Raw genomic sequence first — 25,836 nt, forward strand, 5'->3', positions numbered from 1 at the left:
GTATCTGTTAAGAAAACACTAACTGCTATAATGACAACAGCGAAATACATAATGACTTTACACAATAAACATTTATCTTTTGAACGCATAAAATGTAATTAGTATTTTCTGACTGGTGGATCATACTCAGATGAAATCCAAGCTCCTTCTGTCTTATGGCCAGGCTATGTCCTAAAAGCTCAAATCCTCTGAATCCAGCCTATGGATAGGGAAAGAAGAGTGGGAAGACACCCACTTATAATCACTTCCTCTGAGAAATGACTTACCTATTTATGTTGTCAACATGCTTACTTCTAACTCAGACCATCTATTAATCTATTAGAAATTATCCCTAACTCATAAAACTTCTAGAAGTATCTGAGCTTCATGAAAGTTGGGCTACTGTCCATCTGAACAAACCACAGTGACTCACAGATGCAAGTGAGGCTAGGAAATACAAAAGCTAGATGGGAATCCTCTTCCGCACAAGTCTACACTTCCTAGCAAGTCTACATTGTAAAAATAGAGAATGACAGTTAAAGATACTCTCTCCCAAAGGATGCAGTGTTAATGTGGCTTGATTAGGCATTAACCAAGTGAAGAACAGCAGGGCAGATATTTCAGGGAGAAGGGACAGCATGTCCAAAGATTGTGAAAGTGTAATCATGGATATTATCATAAAAGTGAGACCCCAGAAGAGGCAGTCACTAATGTCAAATGTGATTCAATCAAGAAATACTGAGCACTATGCTATGTGCTCAGCAAGTTGTACAAGAAGTGGAAAATATGGAGTTCAACAAAATATAGCCTCTGCCAGGAAAGCGCTTCCAATTCTTCTCTGGGAGAAAGACACACAGCCTATCAACTATTTTTTTAAGATCCTTTCTATTTCTAAATTCTGATACATGATGTTAGTTTTAAAATTTTGAATTCTGGGAACATTCTGAGCTAGACTTTCTGGGAGTTTTCTGAAAAAAATGCTGAGCAATTTAATTGATTATTTATCCCATCATACAGAGTGCTTATGATATGCTGAATTCTCTTATTGGGACAGGATACAAGGTGGTAAAAAAAAGAAAGTAGCCCAACTTTTATGGAGCTTATATACTTGTAGAAGTTTCATGAGTTAGGGATAATTTCTAAATTGATTGATAGCTGGTTTGAGTTAGAAGTAAGCATCTTGATAGCATAAACATAAATGGCATCTTATTATATAAGGCTCTTCACATGAGTTTTTTTATTATTATTTTACGGGTTTCTAGAAGATTTTACAGTGTTATGAAAAGTTATTCATTAAATCAAGATTCATACTTAAGGTTACTTTAAAAGACACATTATTTTTCTTCGTATACTGAAGTCTTAAATAAGTGTATAAAAATGAGATTAGAATGAATATTTTTAAGCACTGTATTCTTAGGAGTGTGTAAGACTGAACGAAAGATGAACTAGAAATTTCATTGAGAGAATTAATATGATATACTTGATTAGATCTAAATTTTCAGGTATATATGGTTCAATGTAACATTAAGGAGACTTTCAGCCTATACCTGATTCCTTTTTTGTTGATTCCAATAGCGGAAATCTGAATTAGAATTCTTCCTTCCATTTAAATGCAGATTCAGACTTTTCACCTGAAGGGGAAAAGTCATTTCTTTTGACTAAAATTCTAATATATAGGGAAGTTTCATTTACATGAATATTCCTTCTCAGGACAGGAGGTCTTTTCTTGCCATATCCAGGATATTTATTGCAATAATTTTATAGCCTCCTTATACTTACGTCTTTGTTGTAGGCTACAATTTTATGTACTAAATAATGGGGATAAATACAAATTAAACTTTCACTGGGCAATGGAAAAGCAAGAGGGAATTTAAAAATGGAAGTGGTGAATTAAACAGCACTGAGTCACCAAATCAAAATTGAAATGGGGGATGCTGAAAAGCTAAGTACATTAATATACTGACAGATATAATATGTAGAGCCATTTTATGCCTTTTTCTTTCATCTTTTTTATCCTTTAAAAATTGAATCCTGTAAGTGTTTTAAAATATAGAGCCTTGCGTTACGTATGCCAACTCATCTTTCGCATACCTGAAATGCTGCTACACTTATCACCAGTGTAGAGATTTATAATACAGAGGAAATAAAAAAGTGGAGATAAATCATTGTGAAAGTGTAGTATTAGCATCTTATTAAATAATTTCTTATTGTATTGAATAAAAGCTAAATAGTTCCATTTTAGTGAGAACATACAACAATTTTAGCCAGTCCAAATGCTATCAGAATCTAAGTCTAAATATGCATATATAAAGTAACAACTTTTTCTTGGATAATACTTATGGGTGAACAAAATGTGAAGTGGAAAATATTTACCTCAGATATTTAATTGAACGGTTTACAGTTATTTTTAAAATGTATCCTCTCCCTCAAAATAAATTCTAGTTGAAATAATATCATTATGGCAAATTGCACAGTTTACAATTACCATGGCTTAAACATTTACATTTATTCATTAAATCAAAAATTGAGGAATACATCTTATGTGTTAGGTACTGGAGATATAGGGGTTAAACTATCAGTCGCTGAATCATATCATCTAGAACATCATAAGGACACATTCAGTATAGTTATTCTATGAGCTTTCATTTAAAATGTGTAAATCTGAAACCCTATAGCCTTTGTTTCCCTGATACCCTCCTTATCTTCGTGTGTGTGTGTGTATGTGTGAGATTTCATTGGTAGCTTCTTCTAAGTTTCCCTGGGGACTCAATGTCTTTTGGTAGTACTCCACATCATCTGAACTATATATGTTTGTCACACTATACTTTCCCGGAGTGATACTATCCAGGTACAACCCTTCATCTATCATCTCTATCAGAAATAATCAAACTTCAGTATGGCAAGAACCATCTGGGTGTTTGTTAAATGTAGTACTTTTAGTTGGGGTTCAGGAATTTTAACAAGAACCCACAGTGATTTTGATGCATGCCTTCAGGAATAACACTTTGAGAAACATTTATCTATGAACAACCAGTACTCCCAATCTATTGCTAAAGCTTAGATCTCTCTTCTGGGCTTCACTGGCATGTAACTAACTCCCTGCTGAAAATTTGCTCTTGGATGTTGCTTATGTTCCTCATACTCTATAAATCTCTCTCCATCATACTGCCACTGCCTCCAGCATATTTTTCATACTACACTTTATCCTAAACAACACGAATTTCAACTGCACAGGTCCACTTACATGTGGTTTTTTTTTCCAACCTAAGTTTTACTAAGTATGTCTCCCTCTTCTCCCTCCCCTTCCACTTCCATCACTTCTTCTGCCTCTGCCACGCCTGAGACGGCAAGACCAACACCTCCTCTTCTTTCTCCTCCTCAGCCTACTCAACATGAAGACAAGGATGAAGACATTCCTGAAGATCCACTTCCACTTAATGAACAGTAAATATATTTTCTCTTCCTTGTGATTTTCTTCACAACATTTTCTTTTTCTTACTTTAAGAATACAGTATACGACACATATAACATATACCAAATATGTTCATTACTGTTCATGTTTACTGTAAGATTTTTGATCAACAGTAGGTTAAATTTTGGGGGAGTCAAAAGTTATGCATGAATTTTCAACTGTAAGGGGAGGTTTGCACCCCTAACCTTCGAATTGTTTAAGAATCAACTGCATATTGCCTGGCTAAGAGAATTTCAAACTTGTCTATCCTATAGAAATTCACGTGTTATCCTTGACTCTTCCCTCTCCTTTATTACTCCCATCTGTTCTATTACAAAATTCTATTGATATTAAACCTTAAATAGATCCTGAATTTGCACTATTCTGTCTCTGCTGCCACCTCTCCTGTTTACACAATCACCATTTCTCAGTTATATTTTCTACGTTGTCTCCAAAACTTTTTCAAGTTTTGACCCTCTTAAATTAAACCTACACTCTGAACTGTAACCCAAGTAATAACACAGGCAACAAATCAGAAAAAAATTACATGTGGGTAAATTAAAATGTCTTCACCATAGTTATGACTCCACACATGGCTGAGCCCCAGCATAACTCCAATATCCTGTTTTGCCCCTTTCCTGATACACCTACTGCACATGCTGTCACCCTCCAAATGCATTCTACCCTTTCTTCCCTTCTGGTCTGCCTTAGTTCATTTCAACTGCTTTAATAACATACTAGGAAGTTATAAATTCCAAAAATCTATTTCTCACAGTTTTGGAGGTTATAAACTTCACGATCACGGCACTGGCAGATATGGTGTCTGGTGAGGACCCACTTTCTGCATCAGAAATTGCACCTTCTTGTATGTTCACATGGTGGAAGTGGTGAGGGGTCTCTTTGGGGATTCTTTTATAAGGATGCTAATTTCATTCATAAAGGTGGAGCCCTCATGACCTAACCACTTCCTAAAGGCCCCACCTCCTTGAGGTTAGGATTTCAATATATGAATTTGGGGTCTGGGGGGACAAACACACAGATCACAGCATGATATTATATTTTAACATAATATTCCCTACTGTAACGTACAGTACATACCCCACTTATCACTTGGCTAACCTCCACTTCAACTAGATATTATGTCCTTAGTGAAGGCTCCCTTCACTAGCCTTCACTAAGGCTCCCTTCACTTAAACATAAGAAGTTTAGCTTGGATCCCTTTCCTACATGTGCTAGGATTGCCTGATTTAGCATATTTATATATTTTCCATACAATATTTGAGACACACTTAGAGTAAAAAACCGTTTATGTTGCAATTAAAATTTAACTGAGCAACCTGTGTTGTGTCTGCAACCCAAACAAGCAACAACCCTATGATGTATCACACCAAAATTTTACTTCTATTCTTTCTTTTTTCCTTCCTTCCTTCCTTCCTTCCTTCCTTCCTTCTTCCTTCCTCCCTCCCTCCCCTCTCTTCTTCTCCCTCTTTCCCTCTTTCTTTTGCTTGCTTGCTTGCTTGCTTTCTGCTTGTACCCCTTAATAAACTGGAAATTCCTCAAAGACGGAAACTATGTCTCCATTTTCCTACATTATGTTGCTATACTCTTTGGGTAGTGCCTGGCAATCAAAACTCATTTGAAAAAAAGAGTGGCGTGATGTACTCAATGTTAAAACCTCACCACTTCTGTTTGTTCCACTATACCTTATTGCTTCTAAATCACAGCAACAGAAAGTTTGCATATGGTAAGTGTGCATACTGTTTAGACGTATTTTTAAAATTTGATTTTTAACAGAAACAAGGATTTCATATCACAACAAAGTCTATAAACAATTATACTTTGAATGTAATCTACCCTTCTACAACAAATGTAATTTAAAGAATCTGTGAACCCAAAGCTCTACTAGGCTAGTTTTCTCAGCTACACCAGAAAAGTGTCTAATAGTGTGGACTATCCTTTTTTAAAGTTTATTTTAATAATACAGAAGACTTTTCATATTAGAGAAAGCATTAGAAAGAAGTCAAGTAGACTTTTTCCTATTGGTACTCAGAAAAGTAAATAGTTCTCAAATTTCAGATTTTCAAAACCTTAAAAATGGTTCTTTTACAGAGAAATATTTAAACAATTTTCTGAAAATAGGTATAGATGTTTCTATGTGTTGTAATTGAAAACAATTATTCGATTATCCTGGGTAAATTATAAAAGTAGAAAATACCAATACCAATTACAGGACCATTAAAGCAAAGCTTTTCATAATTGTCTCTCCTAGCAATTGATCTCCAAATGTCACAAGATGCCATGGGCTTCTAGAATTGATGATGGATAGCAATTTTAGTACAATTAGGCACAGATATGCAAAAGCAAAAAGCGCATCTGTTATATAAAAAGGAATTATTAGCATGTGAAATTTACTGAAAAAGTCTATTTTGAGACTAGTTGGGGTGATTTCTGCCCCCAACCAGTGGAATTAACAAGTAAAGGAATAAGTAATCAATAAATAGGCAATAGTAAATCATATTTGTTTATTGAACAAATGCTTATTGAGGCCTGGCTTTGTACCTAATATTAATATTCTCTGTGTTGAATGGGATATAGATAGGTAGCAAACAAGAACAAAGTAACCAGCTTTTGACTCAGCAATGCCAGTTATTCACCTTTGATTACTTGTAATGCTAGATTTGAGGCCACTATGAACACCGATATAAATTGAGTTTCTGTGTGATTTTGATGCTTTCATCAGTAAAACAAATTAATTTACCTCCAGCAAAGGATGTGTGGAGACAGTCCTCAAACCACAGTTCTCATGCTATGATGTACCACAGCCACCTTAACTCCAGCACCTCTCCTTGAGTATTCTCTTCAATGGACTCCTTCTTGCCATTTCTACTGATGTCCTATCTGTGGAGGTTTCTTTGTTTTGTTTTTGCTCTAATTTTCTAGCTCCTGTATGTCAAATCAAAGAGACAAGCAATTTGTCCTCCTTGCTCACAGTTGCAACTTCCCAATTATTCCCTCCTCCTTTAAAGTTTGCAAACATAAAAATCAAGATAAACACAGAAAATCCTTATTCTTTTTAAGCTGATGCCATTCAATTAGGTTACCCACTACACCTTCCTCCTTGTTCTTACCCCCTGATCTCTTAGGTATTCTTCTTATTAACTGATAAATTCAATGTGTAAATCATAGTCTTTGCATCATTACTCCTGACTTTATTTTCATCAGTTCAATATTCTTGGAAGTGTAACTTCCTGTACTCTTGGCTCCTTTACTTCTTCACCTCCAGTAAACATTTCTTTCACTCGTTTTCAGCCATTCACTTTCTATGATACAAGCTATAATCAGACCTGTCGTTATCAGAAACTGTGCCACTTCTGGGTTTTTTATTTCAAGTATTTTCCTCTCCAATCATGTTTTTCTGTTCTTTTAGCTATCATGTTTAATTACCTTTAACAACAAAATGATATGATTATATTGACCTTACCTATTCATTAGCCATACTTGTCTTTCACTTTCTACTAGCCCCTTCTGTCTTGAACTTCTATATCCCTGTCATTATAATCCATCCATCACAAACACCATGAACTTGCTTGACTCCCTACCTCTGTCTCACTTATGAGTTTTCTAACCCTGAATAACCAACCCTCCTGATCTATACCTTCTTGGAGAAAATCACATGATCACTTTAAGATGACTGTTATCCCTTTAAATTTAACAAAATTCTTGTAAAATGAGCTTGCATTCTTTTATGTTTTAATATTTTAATCAACAGATGTGCATTGGTAATGTTGTATGTACAAGAGCTGTTCTAGGTGCTAGATTTATGAGTGAAAAATCTAAAACAGACCTTGCTTTTATGTGACTTATAATTTTAAGGGGTGAAGAGAAGGACAGACAAAAACTGAATAAAGAAATAAGCATTAGGAAAATATAGGATAGTTCTAAGTGCTATTTCTTGACTGAACAAATGTATATTGAGAACTACTGTCAGGCATATTATTAGAAAAATAATAAAATACACTAATGATACATAGAAAATCCTGAGAGGGGACTTTATACATACCCTATGATGCCTCCCTCATGAGGAAACATTTTTGCTGAGATCTAAATTGTGGAGGTTGGATAGAAAAGTATTTTATGGAAAAGATTGGTCTTCTAAAGCCCCAAATTGGGTAAAAATATGTCTTGTACATAGACAGAAAGAATGTACTGAAATAAAATGAGCATGGCTGAAGCTTTGTGGCCCAGAGAGAGATTGATGTAAGTTGAAATTGGAGAGGTAGGAAAGGACCCAGGCTATAATTATTTCAACTGTGATACTTTTTGCCCTTTCGTAGGTAGCTATGAAGGCAGCAATTATCCACCTTCCTTCCTCAAACACCTAAACACCTATAATCTTTTCCTGTCATTTATAAGCTAATGTCTCCATATGATATTTAGAAAATACAAATCATCAAATACAAAATAGCTTTCTTGATTCTCCACCTATAAGCTTACCATATTTTTCATCTCATGTTTTCATCCTCTCCTGGTTGTTGTATCCCATTTCCTTCACCTGTGGTCTGGATCTGCCCCTCCCACACTTTCTTCAAAGAGGCTTCCATTCTGCAAGTATAATATCAGTATCTAATGTCATTAATATCTTCATCTCCATTATATCATTTCATCATTAAAACATGGTAATAGCTCCCAAATTCAAAATAAAAATTATTCTTTATCCCCCTCCACTATCACCCTCTAAATCTCTCTTCTTGAGCTGCCACCTCACCATACCACCTAATATATTAATATTTGCCACAAAATTATTAACAGTCTCCATGGTTCCATTTTAAAGGATTTTTGTCATCTCCATCTTAACCTCTCAACAACATTCTACAGAAGTGAGCACTACATAGCAAAATAACCAAAGGAAAATTTATCTCCTCCAGTTCTCTCAAATACACCCCATCAATATCTCTGTATCAATTTTATAATAACCAAGAACTCTATGAGTCTTGCTTTTGGTTGTTAATTCTCTGATTGGTCAAGTAAGGCCCCATGTTGAAAAGTACAAAATCTTAATCATGGCACAGAATAAATGTATATTTTGAAATACCACGCTATATAATATAATAAATGTCTATATGTATATCTTTCTTCTAAGATGTACATATATAACATGTATATATAAGATGTACATATATAACAAAGCTTGTGTTATGCATAAGTGATGAATATTTGTATGTGTGTATACTTATGATGTTAATCTCTCAGTATTATATACAGAAATGTTTCTTCCATAATTTTTATTCTTTTCCTGTTTTTTTTTTTTTTCTTTTGACATGGGGTCCCATTCTCTCACCCAGGCTGAAGTTAAATGGCATGATCATAGCTCACTGCAATCTCAAACTCCTGGGCTCAAGCAATCTTCCTGCTTCAGCCTCCCAAGTAGCTAGGATATAGGCATGTGCCACCACGCCTAACTAATATTTAAATATTTTAAAATTTTTTGTAGAGATGGGTGGGTCTCGTTATGTTGCCCAGGTTAGTCTTGAACTCCTGGCTTCAAACAATTATCTGGTCTTCACCTCCCAAATTGCTGGGAATACAGGCATGAGCCATCACACCTGGCCCTTCCATAATTTTCTGAAGCAAGTCTTCTCCCTGCTTCAGCTTCCTTTTGCTAATCAAAAAAGATTTTCTGTGGTATTCAAATCAGTACTGGGTTTTACCAAGCAATTCATCTCTTAGAAGCCAAGAAAAGAAATAAAAAGTGGAAAATAATTGATAAATATTTTAAAGAACTTCTTATGTTTATGACATTTTAAATGACTGATTTTTTTAGAATATATAAAATGCAAAGTAGATAATTTCTTCCCACATTTTGCTTTAAATTAAATAAATTTTCAAGGAAATCTCAGTATGTTTGTTTTTAATGACTCTTTCTCTATCAACTAATGCTATTTTTGTTGCCCAAAGCAGGCTTTTGAGAAGTGTAGTGCAGTAATTGCTCTATTCTGACAGGAACTTCCATATGTTGAAGATGTGAACATAATTCTTTGATTGGCCTACTCAAACATAAACATGCCCAGTGGGTAAACAAGTTGAGATTGTTAATCATTTTCTGAATACATATATATTTATAAAATTGTTAATGAGATCTTACAGTTTTTCTTCTCAAAGTTGTCAGAAACAACTGGTCATCATGAGGACACATTCAGAAGTTTGATAGTGCTATAAAATAAAATGACTTTGCATGTTTTCTGCTGGCAACTTGGGGCAGCAGGGTTCCCTGTCAAGTTTCTGTACTTTTTCTGTTACTTGAGGCCACTGTCAGCCATGTTGGTTTTCAGAGGTTCCTTGACTTTGTATGATGGACTGATGGCTCAGACCTGGAGGCATCAGAATTAAGTTAGTGTTGACATCTAAATGGCTTCCTTTATTAAACTATAACTTTGATTTTCAGTCTGTTAAATTTGTGTGTTCAAAGCAATAAAATAATTTCAAGCATTTTGTTATTTGGTTTTGTATAATTATGAAATTAATAGTTACTGTTACTTTATGTGAAATGATCATTTCAATGCTGTCATTATATATGCAATTTCAAAAGAATAGCAGAATATTAAAGCAATTTTAGTGCATAAAAGTATATAGCAAAACTGAATCAAATCATTTAATTTGAAAGTACAGTAAAAATAAATTCATGAAGTTTATAAACTCTAGAACATTTTAAAGAGATTTAAATTTCAAAAATACATTTGAAAGAGTAAATATCTTCTTAAGGATCTATTGTAATACAAGCCAATGGTTAACAAAGATTCGCTAATTTAAAATACTTCAAACTACTTCAGTGCATGCAGAAGAATCATTTGAACTGAGCACATTTTCTATTTATAAGTAAACGATTATTCTAAATGGCAAGCAAGAAGATACTTCTCTTAAATACGTTTGACAATCCAAATAATCTCATGTATTTGAATTTATTAAGTAGATATTTTATTCAAAGACTATTCAAAGATAAATTTTATCATGTATTCTAAAAAGTTTATAAAAGTTACATTTCTTTTTTTGTGTATATTGTAATATCTACATAAATAATACATTGATCATAAAAAGGAAATGAATCCCATTGTAAAGATATTATAGCATGGTCATGTTTAAATGCCTATATAAATGGAAACTGTTTCAAATGAGAGAGAATGGAATATAGATCAATTCACCTTTCATTATCACATGATATGAGCAGAGGAATGACTTTCAAAGTCTTCCCAAACCTGCCTGAAATAAAGGCAGGTCTATTCTTTCTTGGTAGGTGGGAACAAAAATATGGCTTGCATTTATTCTGCCAATTCATTTTCTCTAACCTGCAACAAATGATCAATTCAGGATTATCAAGGAATCATTTTAATTTCAATTTCTTTCCCCAGAAGCAGTTTTCCATAGAAAACAGAAATATTAAAGTCCTGATTTGACTTCCAACTTGAATCTCTTTCTCTTTCTTTACATCCAGATTAAGGACAAAATCTGGAAGACCTTTAATTACTTTCAGCCTCTTCACAATTTCCTTATTACCAGCATCCTCTGAACGTGAAAAAGAGAAATAGAATCACTGGTTCCATCAAGAGTTTTGATAGTATCCATGGTAAATTTACTATGAAAACCTCAGTTGTCTATTTCAAAGCCTGCCCCTTATTTGAAGCCTTGTGCCAGAACTTATTAAAATTAGCAGATGCCTCTTATGTATCTGGTTTTGCATTAAAGATCAATTTTCTGATTTTGGCTTCAGAAATGTATACAACATGCCAATTGGAAAAGACCAATATTTTGGTTAACTTGTCGATGGTAATCAGTGTTTAACGAAGCAAAGTGTAGCTGTGTTGATATTTTTTCTTGCAGCACTTGATCGTTCTTTTGTTGGCAGACCAACATTTGGCCTTTTTAATCCAGAAAAATCTGGCCAAACACATTCCATTTTTTAATCTACTTGTTGTTCACATCTTCTTTGGAAATCTCTGCTGATTTTGCTTTTCGCTATGGAAACTTTAAAAATGAAATGTATTTACATTTACTCTCTACCTTTCTTGAAAGCCCTACCCAATCTGCATCCCAAACTACCTTTCCAAACATCATCTTAGTACTTCCTTCATATGCCCTTTGCTTCAGCTAACCTGAGCTGATTATAATACCAGGGAAATCTGTCACTGTTTCTTCTTTCTTGGGCTTATCTTACCTGGAATTCTCCTCCTGTCCAACAGCACATTCTATCCCCTACTGTAAGCACCCCTACCACCAATTTAAGTATTATATGTTCAAACCTTCAACTCCCTAAGGGTTGCAGTGACATCTTTTGCAAACTTCTTTTTCCCTTCTTTGAACTCTAGAAGTATTCCTTTATCTCCTAGGACAATGTTTTGTTGATAAACTATAGGCTATGTACTGTATCTCTCCTTTCAGAGTACCTAATCAAATACTGTCACTACAATCATTCTGCAATGTAATCATTGACTTTATTCCTTTTACTGACCCTTCTACTTTCTGTCAATATTTTCAGCTGTATTTTCTCTCCACTAGTTTGCACTTCGTGACACTCTTAATATTGTTTATGCCTCCTAGAACTTTGTCTTTATTTCAAACCCAAGCTTGGATGAATCAACAATCCATCTGACCTGTGCCTCATCTTCTACACTATGAAAATAAAAGTAGAAGCAATCAGATGGAATCTTCCAGATTATTCCTGCATATCCATAAATCCCATTCTGCTAGTGTTGTTGCTCTCCATGCTCCTGTCTCGAGAAAATCTCCCAACCTTTCTTTGAATTCCGTCTATTCCTGTACTCATAGGCTGTTTATCCTTCTCGGACAAGCTTATCCTTTCTTTCTGTTGTGTATTCCACTTATCTTTCTCATCATCCCAGAGATCCTAAAATTAGCCAAATTCATGTAGTTAAACCAACAAAAAGCAAAAACAAAAACCCAGATGCAAACTTTATTCTCCCTTTCCTTCCTCTGCAGTTAGTTTCATCTCCGTTCTTCCCTTTACAGCCAGACAATTAGGTAGTGGCCTATTCCACAGTCTCGATTTCCTTTGCTCCTACTTACTGTTTGACCCATGCTAACATGGATTTCATCATCAAAATCCCACGAAATAATTTCACCAATGTTACCAATAACCTCATGTTGATAAGCCTTACATGTACTTTAAAAAGTACTTATTTTGTTTCTAATCTCTGTAGCATTTAATATAGTTAACCACTGTCTTCCTAAATACTTTTCCTCCTCCGTTTTCTTGACATGACTTTCTCTTAGTTTTCTCCTTACCCTCTGGCTACCCCTTCCTTGTGTTTGGTAAGCTCACCTTCCTTAATGTAGCTAATAAATCTGGAGTTGAGCAACTCATTAATTATTAAATTAATAAATTAATAAATCATTAATAAATCGGGAGTTGAGCAACTCAATCCAAAGTCCTCTCCCCTCTGACTTCACTTCCTTTTCCTAGCTAATCTCAACCATACCCAGGGACTAATCAACACCTATGCTCATCTCTACCTCACACTTTTCCTCATAACTAGACCTACTGCTCTGAGTTTTACCCATCTATTTTTCGCACAATAACTAGGAGATATTTTCAAAAAAAATTTTAGATTGTTTTTTGAAGCTCTCTCCTCAAATTCTCCCACTCCTGCTAAAAATTCTTCAGTAGGTTCCCATTGGAATCTCCTATCCTAAGCACCTTCCATCCCAATCACCCAGATCTTTTTTATTCATAGTAGTCACTATGATTCCTCCTATTTATCCTAAACAATGAATTTGCATATACTATTTCCTTTCTTAACTGCTCTCCCTTTCCCCAGTAACTTGGTAAGTGCAACTCATCCTTCAGGTGTCAGATTGCCCTAACCTTTTTGACTGGACAATCCCTTCACATATGTCTGGTATATCTCTCCTTCATACCACTTAGCAAAGTTGTCAATGTGTCTTTGTTAGTGAGATTATTTGATTAATATCTCTGTTCCTTCCTAAGGTCAGATATAAGGTCTTTCTTTTCTTAGAAATACATCCCCAATCTCTACTACAGAGTCTAATGCAGAACAGTAGTGCAATAAGTTTGGTGAATGAATGACTTTATACATGATGAATTCCTCTTTCCGTCTATGCCACTTATCAAAGTATAACACTTTAACTATAGTAAGAGTCCTATGAATGGTTGAATTTTATTAAGTAATGTACATTTTGAATGATTGAATAATGTTTGAAAGAAAACAAAGATAGAGTAGAATCTGCAATTTAGAATAACACATTTATATTCAGTTCATTATTATTTTCATATTGTGTCGTGTGGCATTTGAACAGAGTCATGACAATTGGTATTTTTGGATTAAGAAATATAAAATATTCTTTCTCAACTCATTTATTAGAAAATCTGATTAAGATTGGCTATAGTAGTTTCTGTTTAAATTGAAATGTCACTTTGTTGTCCCTTTTAGACTGACCTGAATTGACTAATCACTTACATTTACATTATATAAAACTCTAAGTTTTTGGGATGGAAAAACCAATGCTGTCACCCTTTTGGAGTGCGGTTTTGATGAATATAGTTTTTTCACTTCCCAGAAAGAAAAATGGTTATAAAAATTCAATATAGCATTATTTATTTTTCCCAGTTTACCCCACATCTTGTTTTTGAGAGCAGCATGCATAGAGTAGTAACAAAAAAAGTTATTTTTAAAGGATGATTCATTTTTGCACATTTTAAAGTAATCATTAGTTTGTGACTTTTCATTAATAGAGGAGATGCAGAAACCACAAGCAGTAACTACAAATCACTAATTAAAGTCATTGATGGGAGAAATTTGAGAGAAGCACTGTTTACATTTGCTTTGGAAGAAGATTCAAAAGTATGGCAGTGCTCAGGTTAAGGTAATAAATTTTATCTGCCCCAGGCTAGCTGATACCCAAATTGTGCACTATATAAATCACTATTTCTAATTAAAATTTTAAAACATAAAATTGCCTTATTAAACAAAAATGAGTGTCAATTCCCATTAATTAAAAATACACTTATTATCACAGGATGGAGTTATGGAAAATTCTTTTAAAAATTGTAGGTTGATTTTGAAATAAATATTTTAATACAAACATCAATGAAATTATGTTAAACAATTACAAATGGATAATGAGCAGAAAGCACATTACTCTGTGTAGTTATAAAGTAACATTTAGTCTCTTGCCGGGCGCGGTGGCTCAAGCCTGTAATCCCAGCACTTTGGGAGGCCGAGACGGGCGGATCATGAGGTCAGGAGATCGAGACCGTCCTGGCTAACACGGTGAAACTCCGTCTCTACTAAAAAATAAAAAAAAAAAAACTAGCCGGGCGAGGTGGTGGGCGCCTGTAGTCCCAGCTAGTCGGGAGGCTGAGGCAGGAGAATGGCGTAAACCCGGGAGGCGGAGCTTGCAGTGAGCTGAGATCCGGCCACTGCACTCCAGCCTGGGCGACAGAGCGAGACTCCGTGTCAAAAAAAAAAAAAAAAAAAAGTAACATTTAGTCTCCTGACTGTTCTCGCTGTCTCCTGCCTGGCCATTACCAAAGCTCCACACCTCCCTGAAGCCAGAGTAGTCTTCTTAAGTGCAAAAAAAATCGTGTTTTTTTCTTTGTTAAAGTTCTTTGATTTTTCCCTGGCATTCAGGAAGAAGTCAATTTTCTTCAATTAAAAATGACAGCACTTCATGATCTAGATATATCTTGCCTATCACTCTAGCATTAGTTAAAATCATTTACATAAATACATGCAGCCTCTTTCTCTAACCACATACAACTGTATACCATTTCCAAATGCTTTATGTTGTGTTCTTTTCCTGCTGTCACTCCATAGTTAAACCTCTATTTTTCTTGATCTGATTTCTGCTTATTTTCAAAACATTTTCTAAGTTAAAATGAATGTTATTTAGTTCAAATATCACCTACTCCAGGATGCTGGTTTCTAGGTTCCAGATTTGTATTTGTTTGTTTGTATTTTTGTTTGTTTTTTTGAGACAGAGTCCCACTCTGTCACCCAGGCTGAGTGCAATGGCACGATCTCAGCTCACTGCAACCTCTGCCTCCCGGGCTCAAACCATTCTCTGTGTCAGCCTCCCGAGTTGCTGGAACTACAGGTGTGTGCCACCACACCTGGCTAATTTTTGTATTTGTAGTAGACACAGGGTTTCACCATGTTGGCCCGGCTCGCCTTGAACTCCTGACCTCAAATGATCTGTCCTCCCAAAGTGCTGGGATTATAGGCGTGAGCCACCAAGCAACCACACCCAACCTAAGTTCCAGGTTTTTTTTAGGACCGCAGAGCACTTGGCAGTAGACCTCAGTCATAGAGTGTAACTGTAAGTATCTATTTATGTGTCGTTCTCAGGGCAAAAGTATATATATTCTTTGAGGACTACATCTTCTTTAGTATCTTTTCTCCCCTAGCATACTGCATTCATTTGTCAATTATTTACCCATCCAGTTTTATGTGCCAGTCCTTTAGCTTGGAGCTGTGGACACAAATGCTAAAGACACATAGCCGCCGTACTTGAGAAGGGGATTATCCATAAACAAACAAATAGGAGATGCTCAACACTTAGTTGCTAATTGAAATAATAAAGAAATCTCAATTTTGAAAGCTGCCTAAAAAGAAAGGGAAGCACCATAATCACAAAATGGTGACCATAATGAAAAACTATTACATTTTATTACCACATGTGATTAAATGCATGCAATCTAAATTTGTGACTGTTTTATAGCTTTACTTTAACTTCATGGACAAAAATTGAAATTCAGTTCCTCCCTTTCTTTATCTAATATTAATTCCTATCAAATATGGCATTTTAAGTGTTTTGTTTATTGGGAGCTTTGGTTTCAAAGATCAGGTCCTACCCAGCCACGTTGTTGATCTCTTCTTCCTAACCTAACAGTTTAAATGTTAAAGACTGACACGAAAGCATTTCTGATTTTTAACTTGGAAACTTGATAAAGAATATTAAGATTAGGGATGGAGACTCAGGTTGGTGTTGGGTAAGGACAAACATCACTTTATGCTGCCCAGGCTAATGACTGGCTCCAAAAGAAAATGAAACACTTGCTCTTGGCAAACTTCCAAGGCTAGAACATCCAAACTTCCAAACAACCAGTCACAGATACTTGCTACGTCTCTTAATTTCAAAGACAAACCTTTTGTCCCAGAGTATGGTGGCAGCTGCTCTTTCAATGGAAGGATTACCACTTAGCCACCAGCTTTCTAACAGGATACCCCTAGTTTGAATATTTGTCTCTAGGACCACAGGGTGCTATCTGAAACAGTGTGCGATGTATGGTTGTCAAGAAGCAGCGATCTTGCTATTCAATCTAAACCTGATGGGGAAGGCACTGAGGATATTACCTGGGATTCATTATGGCCAGTTTTCTGTCCTAAGGCTGGAGAAGGAAACATTTGATTCACCGCAGCCCAAAAGCATTCTCTCAAAGAATATAGATTTGGCCGGGTGCGGTGGCTTATGCCTGTAATCCCAGCACTTTGGGAGGCTGAGACGGGCAGATCTCAAGGTCAAGAGTTCAAGACCAGCCTGACCAACATGGTGAAACCCTGTCTCTACTAAAAATGCAAAAATTAGCTGGACATGGTGGTGCATGCCTATAATCCCAGCTACTCAGGAGGCTGAGGCAAGAGAATCACTTGAATCCGGGAGGCGGAGCTTGCAGTGAGCCGAGATCAGGCCACTGTATTCCAGCCTGGGTGACGGAGCTAGACTCTGTCTCAAGCAACAACAACAACAACAACAAAAATGTATATATTTGATCACATTGATTTCTAAAGAACAGATATGTGCAGTTTTCTATATCTGTTTCAAAATAGTATTTTTATACTATGATTTGACTAAGGTAACTCTATCATTAGGTTGTTCATCTCATCTAAGTGTGCATATAGATGTTTGAATGGGTTTCATGATATTACTTAAGACATAGATTTTCATGAGACTGGTCAACAGTAACCTTCTTTTGTTGATATGTTTTACAAAAATACATGTGATGACTTGCCAAAAAATAAAATTATAATAGAGAGATTAACTCTTTTGTGAAGTCCTTTGCAGAAGGAGTTTTAATTGGAACTTTGAAGATTTTTTTTTCTCTTTGTCCATTTTTGGTTGACAAGGACAGGTTATGGAGCAGAATATTTTTCTAAGTTATTCATTGAAAGCTACAAAAGAACCCTAATCAAGGTGTTTGTATCCTGTGTGCCAGGGGTTACTGTGAGAATACATGGGTGAGTAAGTCTACAAATTGTACAGATCTTTAAATGAGAGAAACTCCAACATACTGAAATCCTATTAAAAAAAAAAATCTGGCATTATTCCTGGAGCTCTTGGCTGTGTAGCACTAAATGAAACACTCATGATAGATGAGCCGTCTCCCTGTCATGCCTGTAAAGGGATGCTTGATGACTTTATTAACACAGGCAGTGCTGAAACCTCTGTTTAATGAACATTCTGATAAGGATGCCCTCCATGCTAGCAAAGTTAAGGGAAATAACAAGGAAGAGCGAACAGATGAGAGAAGGCATACTTTTGGTCATAACGTTGAAACACGTTGTAGGTGTCTGATAATCACGTGCTCCACAATAGTATGCAATACTTAGACTTAGGCCTAGAGAAAGAAAAAGTCTGATGTGTAACTCATAACTAGCAATAGCATCACAATATGATCTGCTTTAAAACAAAATCTTAATTTTGAGAATTTATGTTATTTAAATCATAATCTGAATTATCATAATATTTTTTAATGCTTGAGAATTCTTTAAATGGAATTAGGAAACCAAACACAAAATGAGCTACTTAAAGTTTCATTTGCTCAAAGAGAAACCAATAAACCAAGGCAGAATCTGCCAAAGTCACTGCCAGTCTAAATACGTAAAATTGTTTTCTAAAGTCCATAAAACTGTTCAGATAAAACTTTGGTAATAATCAAATAAGAGAATTGAGAAACTACAAATGACATACTTCTTTGTATTTAACCTTCGTTCTCATTGCAAAAGTATTAATGTCACTTGTAGATAACATTTTCTTAGCCAATTCCTGCTAATCCCTTGCAATCTAGTTCAGAATTTGGATACTCTAGGAAGCATGTCTTAAACCCCTCCACTGACTCTCTGATGTGCCCCCATTACTTTGCCTTCATTATATCATTTCTTACATTGTATTTCAATTTCTTGTTTACTTGTTTGCCTTAATGAGATTATGATGCCCTGGAAGAGAGAACTGCTGGCTTATTTGGAATTGTAACTCTGTTTAGCAATTGACCTAGTGTTTTTGAATGAGTGCATTAATGAAGGTGTAAATGAATGTCTGCATTCACTATGCAAACCAATCCTGATTTGTAAAATTATTATATATATATATATATTTTGAGACTAAGTCTTCCTGTGGTGCCCAGGCTGGAATGCAATGGTTCGATCTCGGCTCACTGCAAACTCTGCCTCCTGAGTTCAAACGATTCTCCTGCCTCAGGCTCCCGAGTAGCTGGGATTACAGGCGCACACCACTATGCCTGGCTAATTTTTGTATTTTTAGTAGAGATGTAGTTTCACCATGTTGGCAGGACTGGCCTCAAACTCCTGACCTCAGGTGATCTGCCTGCCTCGGCCTCCCGAAGTTCTGGGATTACAGGCGTGAGCCACCGTGCCCAGCCTGTAAAATCATTTTTGAAGTATGACCCAAAATAACACATGTGTGTTTGCAGATTATCATAAAGTTGAGATGGAACATCTATTTGATCTATTTGACTAATAAAAAAACTGGTCGTAGTGCTTTCACTAGATACAGAACAGTGACAAATCAAGAAACAAACATTTGAACGCTCACTGTGAGTGCAAAAATACACATATTTTGTACGTGTTTTATATATACACACACACATATATATACACACAAACATATATATCAGCTCTAATGATATGTTTATATGCTGTGTGTGTATGTATATCTATCTATATATATCAGCTCTATAAAATGAAAATATAATTGAACAATATTTTCCTTTATCTTAAAACATGGAAATAAATCTTAAAAGGTACATATTTAAAATGTAAATTCTTATTTGTTTAAATCCAAGCAAACTTTTAAAGTAAGAGTTAACCATAATAGGGAGAATTTCATTTTTGTTTTCCTCTGGAGAGGATTGCTGTATGAATATAAAGGTATTTACATATCATTCATTCCATTTTTAAATTTTACTGAAAGATGAAATTCTTTTTTAGCAAAAGTTATTATTTCAATTATAGATTTGTAATATTTTTAATAAATTTACTGGAGGTACAAGTTTATGCTACAGTAAAATTTGGCAAATGTACATGATAATAAAGCCACAAACTAGATTCACGTGTTTTACCACATTTTTGTAAGTATACAATTTATAATGTCAGTTACAAGAGAGAAACATTTCTCTTTGATAATCAGTTTATGTTGCATTGGCTTCCTTTTTTCTCTTTAAAATCACTTTAAATTACTCTTAGGAAATATTTGCTTTAATTTTGAAGAATCTATCTTGTTGATGTAGTATATGTATTAAGATGTGTTCAGAATAAATATAAAATATGGACATTAATAAATTATATATCCATTCACCTTACATCATTAAATATGTAAAATTTACAATTAATTCAAATTATATAAACATATATAAAAGTCAAGATTCGAATTAGTTATTTTATGAATAAAATATATTCCCCTCAAGATAACAAGATAAGTCTATAATATTGAGGCTTTCACAATATTTCAAATCTAATTTAACATTTTATGAGCTTAGAAATACTCCATTACTAGCTTTATAGCACAATTATTTTCATTATTTTCACTCCTCTTCTTTGATAATCTTTTTTTTTTAGTCAAATTGCTCTGTATTTATATAAAAACTCTGTTTAAGGTGTAAGTTAGAGATAGTAGACACAAAAGTATTTAACAAGGTCATTACTTGGATTTGAAGAGTTCCTGCACTTTGCAATGCATCAGACAGTAATTTGTAATTGACAGTTTTTTTACCTAGAGTGCTTCTCAGGCAAGAGATTGTTCTCCAAAGACAGTCAGCTGGGTAAATGTCAGAGGCTCAAAAAGTAAATTATAGTGCAAACAGCGTTGATATTTCTATGAAATGGAAGAAAAGCATATTTATTTTTAAAATATAGAATTTTATTTAAAACAAGTGAAAACCTTCTATTGTGACCTTTACAAGTTTCCAAACAGTGACGAATTTGGTCATTACAAATAACCTTTTCCAGAAAGAGCTTTACCATTTGGGACTTTCATTTAGTAATATATGTGAATTAATTTTCTTTCTACAAAATAACTCATGTTATTAAATTTTTTATGAGATATTTTATTCCTGATACTACAGCTTTAAAGACGTTTTGGAAGGAAAAACAGTAAGAGAGCAACTATATGGTAGTGTATCATTTGAACTTACTGGGAGGAAATTAGTCATTTTTTGCTTTCTTCATTCTGTACAGAACAATACTGTATTTGTTTGAATGTTATGGGTAATTATGTCTACCAATGTTCTTTATATAGAGCTTAGTGTAATTTTATTCGGAAGCTCTACTATAAAACTGTTTCCAACTAAACAAACAGGTAGATTCTCTGAATACATTGCTGTTATTTGTTTGGAATATGGAACTTTTTTTGCTGAATAAATAATGTCATGTGTTGTGGTTTTAGGCTGTTTTCCAAGTTAGCCTCCACTATATATATTTTTTTAATTTTCAGAGACTCGAAGAAAGTATAAATAAAATATATGTGCATGATATATACAATTATGTATGTATATGATCATATAAGATTAAATAGAAGATTATGAAAATAACTAAAAGGGTGGATAAACAGTATTACCACAAGCCCTAAGTAGCTTGCATGATAACATCACTATTGGAAAATGAGTTCTAAATACCAACTTGGAACTATCGAATCACATCCTGGCCTGATATACCTAACAGAATTGTTCTTCCTCCTCAATCCCGCATTTCTAAAACACTGAAAACCTAGAGGACTGCAGGTCTGATTCACTGATTGGGGTTTCTTCTGCCTGTGATAGGGTTTCTGAAAGGTCGAGGTAGGGAGTGTGCAACAGGACATGAGGGATGAAGATACTACAAAAGATGAGGTTATTTCTTTGGTTTAAAATCCATCTCAATTTTTCCTGCAGGTTTTCAAAAACAAACAAAAACAAAAACAAAACAAAACAAAAAAACTTTTCTACCTCTATCCTCCTAGGAACTTTTATCTCTGCCAGTCTTCATTGTTAAGCAGATGCTGAATTGCACACTCTACAAACCACTGGGAGCATAGAATACTTTCTACCAGATTATCCACACAACCTAATGGGGAGAGCTGATTGTCTTAAGTAAGCTAATACATAATCAAGGGGGTGGCATTATTAAGTTCCAAAATATCCTTAAGATTTCTTGGCCGGGCGGAGTGTCTCACGCCTGTAATCCCAGCACTTTGGGAGACCGAGGCCGGCGGATCACGAGGTCAAGAGATCAAGACCATCCTGGCCAATATGGTGAAACCCCATCTCTACTAAAAATACAAAATTAGCTGGGCAGGGTGGCAGGCGCCTGTAGTCCCAGCTACTCTGGAGACCGAGGCAGGAGAACCGTTTGAACCCAGGAGGCAGAAGTTGCAGTGAGCCGAGATCGTGCCACTGCACTCTAGCCTGGCAACAAAGCGAGACTCTCTGTCCAAAAAAAAAAAAAAAAAGAGAGAAAAGAAAGAAAAAGAAATATTTCTCAAAAATTGTATCAATATTTATTGGAAAGTAAAAAAGACTAGATTTATACCTTTTTTTCTCAGTTATATATGAGGGGTAGTGAGCTTCTCTGACTATTTAAAATGGTAGCCACAAATTCTTCCCTCTTATCCTGTTTTATATTTCTTCAGATATTACTGTTTATTTTCTACTTCGTCCACTGGAATAAAGGTTTCATTGACGCAGGTGCTTTTGTTTTGTGTAAGTTCCTGTGATATCCTCAGATACAAGAACAGTGACTGGCATGTCGTAGACATTAAATAAACATTTGTGAAATGAATGATTGAATGAATACCAACTCAAAGACTTAGCTGCTTTGAAACATGTTTCACCTTGATGATACTGGTTTACGTTCATTTTATCTTACACACTACTAACCACATAGTTTCTTCATGCAAAGAACTTTTTAGATAGCTGCCAATGACTGCTTTACAGATAAATTTCTTGCTTGAACCACTTTCCTGTAATGCAGCTCTCTTTCCATAGAAGTTGGTTGGCCCGTCCCCTTTCTCACTGAACCTGACTTCAAGGCCATAGCTCAAACAAGCCACCTGTTTGTCCCTTTCTACAAAGTAGGTACTACATGGCTAGAAGTTGCATAGGAAGATAAATGGAAAACAACAAAAATGGATGAGAGAGAAAGTTATTGTGAAGCTCTGTAGTCAGAAGCAACCAAGGAAGAAACATGACTCCAAAGAAAATAATTAGAAAATGTCCATAATTTATAGAAACTACCGTACATTGCATGAAAGGACAATTTGCTCATGCAGTCTGTTTGGATTCTGAAGAGCTGAGAGAAATCTACACACTTTATGCATGAGTGTGTCAGAAAGAGCAATAGGTGTCATGGAGGTAATAATACAGCCTAATTCAAGGTGCTGGCCATCCCACTAAAACATATTTCCTGCTTCCTTTGTATCCGTGACAAACAAACTACTAGTGCCCCTATAAAACTTGTCCCTTTAGTTGAACACACAAGACACACAAAAGCATAAAATATTACTTTTGTGATGCTCTTATGTAGCACAGATGATGTGGAAGCTAGGCTGGATCTGAATGAATATTGGCCTGAACGTTTGTTTGTTTTGGTGGTTAGTCTGATTTCATATTAAGATTTCAGGTATATTAATGAAAGGCATATATTGAAAAACAATGGTTTAAAAAGGTAATAATAAATCAGAGTCCAGCAAACTGTGAACAGGAGTAAAAAAAAATTCAGACTAAAAATGCAAGAAAGTTAAAGATAAGTCTCACATTTATCTCAGGTTAGTCACAACTCCCACAACCATTTACTAAGTACCAATTAATGCCAATTGCAGTATGAGAAGATATAATGAACACAATAAAAACTCTGACTTCAATTCCAAGAACTTATTTTGTTTTAAGCATCTAGGATATTCCAGGCACTGCAAAAAGCATTGGATTCAAAGACAACTATCCTGCTGAAAAATTGGCATATACCTGCCTTGCCACTTCTAGTTATGTTACAGTTTATTTCCACTCTCACTTATTTTGTTTTTTTGACACAGGGTCTCACTCTGTCACCCAGGCTGGAGTGCAGTGGTGCAATCTCAGCTCACTGCAGCCTCTGCCTCCTGGGTTTAAGCAATTCTCCCACCTCAACTTCCTGAGTATCTGGAACTACAGGTGCACACCACCATGCCCGGCTAATTGTTGTATTTTTTTTGGTAGATGGGGAGTTTCACCGTGTTGGCTGGGCTGGTCTTGAACGCCTGACCTCAAGTGGTCTGCCCGCCTCAGTCTCCCAAAGTGCTGGGATTTCAGGTGTCAGCCACTGCACCTGGCCTCTCTCCTATTGTAAATAATTTTATTTTTACATACCATCATCATTTCCTAGACACATAATCATCTAATATATTTAATATTATTGTACTGGTTAAACATATCAAAGTCACAATACTGTAATAGTTCTACTGTTACTGTAAATACTTGCATCTTGAGAATAGAAACACAATATAATTTTAAATCAATATACTTCTCAAAAGAATCAGATACTTTGTGAGAGTTTATGCCTAAAATAATATTCTGATTTCAGAATATTCTCAGTGAAAATGACAGGCATATATAATCTAATGAAACTAGAGCAGAAGATATTAGTATCTAAGAAGACCTGATATTTTCAAAGTATATGTCTAATACATAAAATTACATACAATGGGGTTTATTTTAGATAGTAGCTTAAAATAATAGTTACTATTCAGTGGGAATTTATTTTATGGCAAGAAGTGTGCTAGATGCTTTAGATACTAATCTCTAATTTAATTTTACAGACATTTCTGTGGATTAGATCTACTTTTCTTACTTTACAGAAAGTAAATTTAGGCTTGGAGAGATTAAGTCTTGTAGAAATAGAAGAAGACTAGAACATCTGGAATTTCAATTCTCGAGGTTCCTCAGAACACTAAAGTCTTTGCTCTTTCTACTTAAGTATGCTGACTCTCAATTCTTAATGGAATGAACTAGTCAAAAATGACACTTAAAACCACATTACTTAGAAGTACCCCTTTACAACCCTCCTTAATAATGCTGATCCCACGAATCAAATAAAATCTTCCCATTTAAATACTTCAGAACTTTTTAGCTTCTTTGCCTTTTTTAGAAACATTGTACTTTGGTTTTGTAGCATTTATTATCTATTTGCCAGTTTTGGCTGTTTTATGAAACTATATTGTGGGATAGTGACACAAAGTTTAAGAGTATATTTTAAACTGGCCAGGTACGGTGGCTCACCCCTGTAATCCCAGCACTTTGGGAGGTTAAGGTAGGAGGATTTTTTGAGTCTAAGAGTTTGAAACCAGCCCGGGCAACATAATAAGACCCTGTCTCAAAAACAAAAATCAAAAAAACTTAGCCAGGTGTGGTGGCATGTGCCTGAAGTCCCAGCTACTCAGGAGGCTGAGGTGGGAGGATTGATTGAGCCCAGGAGTTTGAGGCTGCAGTGAGCCATAACTGTGCCACTGCACAGCCTGGGAAACAAGGTGAGATCCTGTCTGATTCTCTTAATGAATCTTTCTGAACAGGAATAAACATTTCTACTTGGTCTCACCTGTAGGCATACAAATTCACCTCATATGTAGAAGTCCTCTCATGGTAGGCAGAACAATGAACCTTCCCACTACTCAAAGATGTCTATGTCATAATCCTAGGAACCTATGATTATGTTATGTTGCCTGGCAAAATAGAGTTAAGGGTACAGATAGAATTAAGGTCACCAGTTAACTGACTTTAGAGAGATAATCTTATATTATCCAGAAGGGTCTAATTTAATCACAAGAGTGGAAGAGAGTCAGAGGGAAATGTGACTATGGAATGTGTCAGAGTAATGTGAGGTGAGCAAGACTTGACAGGCAATTTCAGCTTTGAAGATGGTGGAAGGGAACATGACCCAAAGAATGCAGGTAGCTTCTAGAAGCTGGAAGGGTAAGATAGCAGATTTTTGTTTTGTTTTGTCTACAGTATCCAGAAAATAATCTATCCCTTCCAACACCTAGATTTTATTCCAGTGAGATTCATTTTAGACTAAGGAAACACAAAACTGTAAGATAATCAAATTGATTTGTTTTCAGATACTAAGTTTGTGGTAATT

The 25,836-nt window shown here is 35.2% G+C and overlaps 1 long non-coding RNA gene across 1 annotated transcript; it reads right to left on the bottom strand.

The window, feature by feature from the left end:
- Nucleotides 1-10,646: 10,646 nt before the first annotated feature.
- LOC117093826 lies at nucleotides 10,647-25,388 on the bottom strand. The gene is made up of 3 exons (XR_004441261.1): nucleotides 25,317-25,388; nucleotides 20,468-20,569; nucleotides 10,647-10,770 (listed from the first exon to the last, which is right to left on the bottom strand). It is a non-coding gene; the product is annotated as an uncharacterized LOC117093826 (long non-coding RNA).
- Between the last annotated feature and the right edge of the window lie 448 nt (nucleotides 25,389-25,836).

This window comes from Trachypithecus francoisi, unplaced genomic scaffold (assembly GCF_009764315.1).
Source record: "Trachypithecus francoisi isolate TF-2019V2 unplaced genomic scaffold, Tfra_2.0 Lachesis_group12, whole genome shotgun sequence".
In the NCBI taxonomy this organism is placed as follows: Eukaryota; Metazoa; Chordata; class Mammalia; order Primates; family Cercopithecidae; genus Trachypithecus; species Trachypithecus francoisi.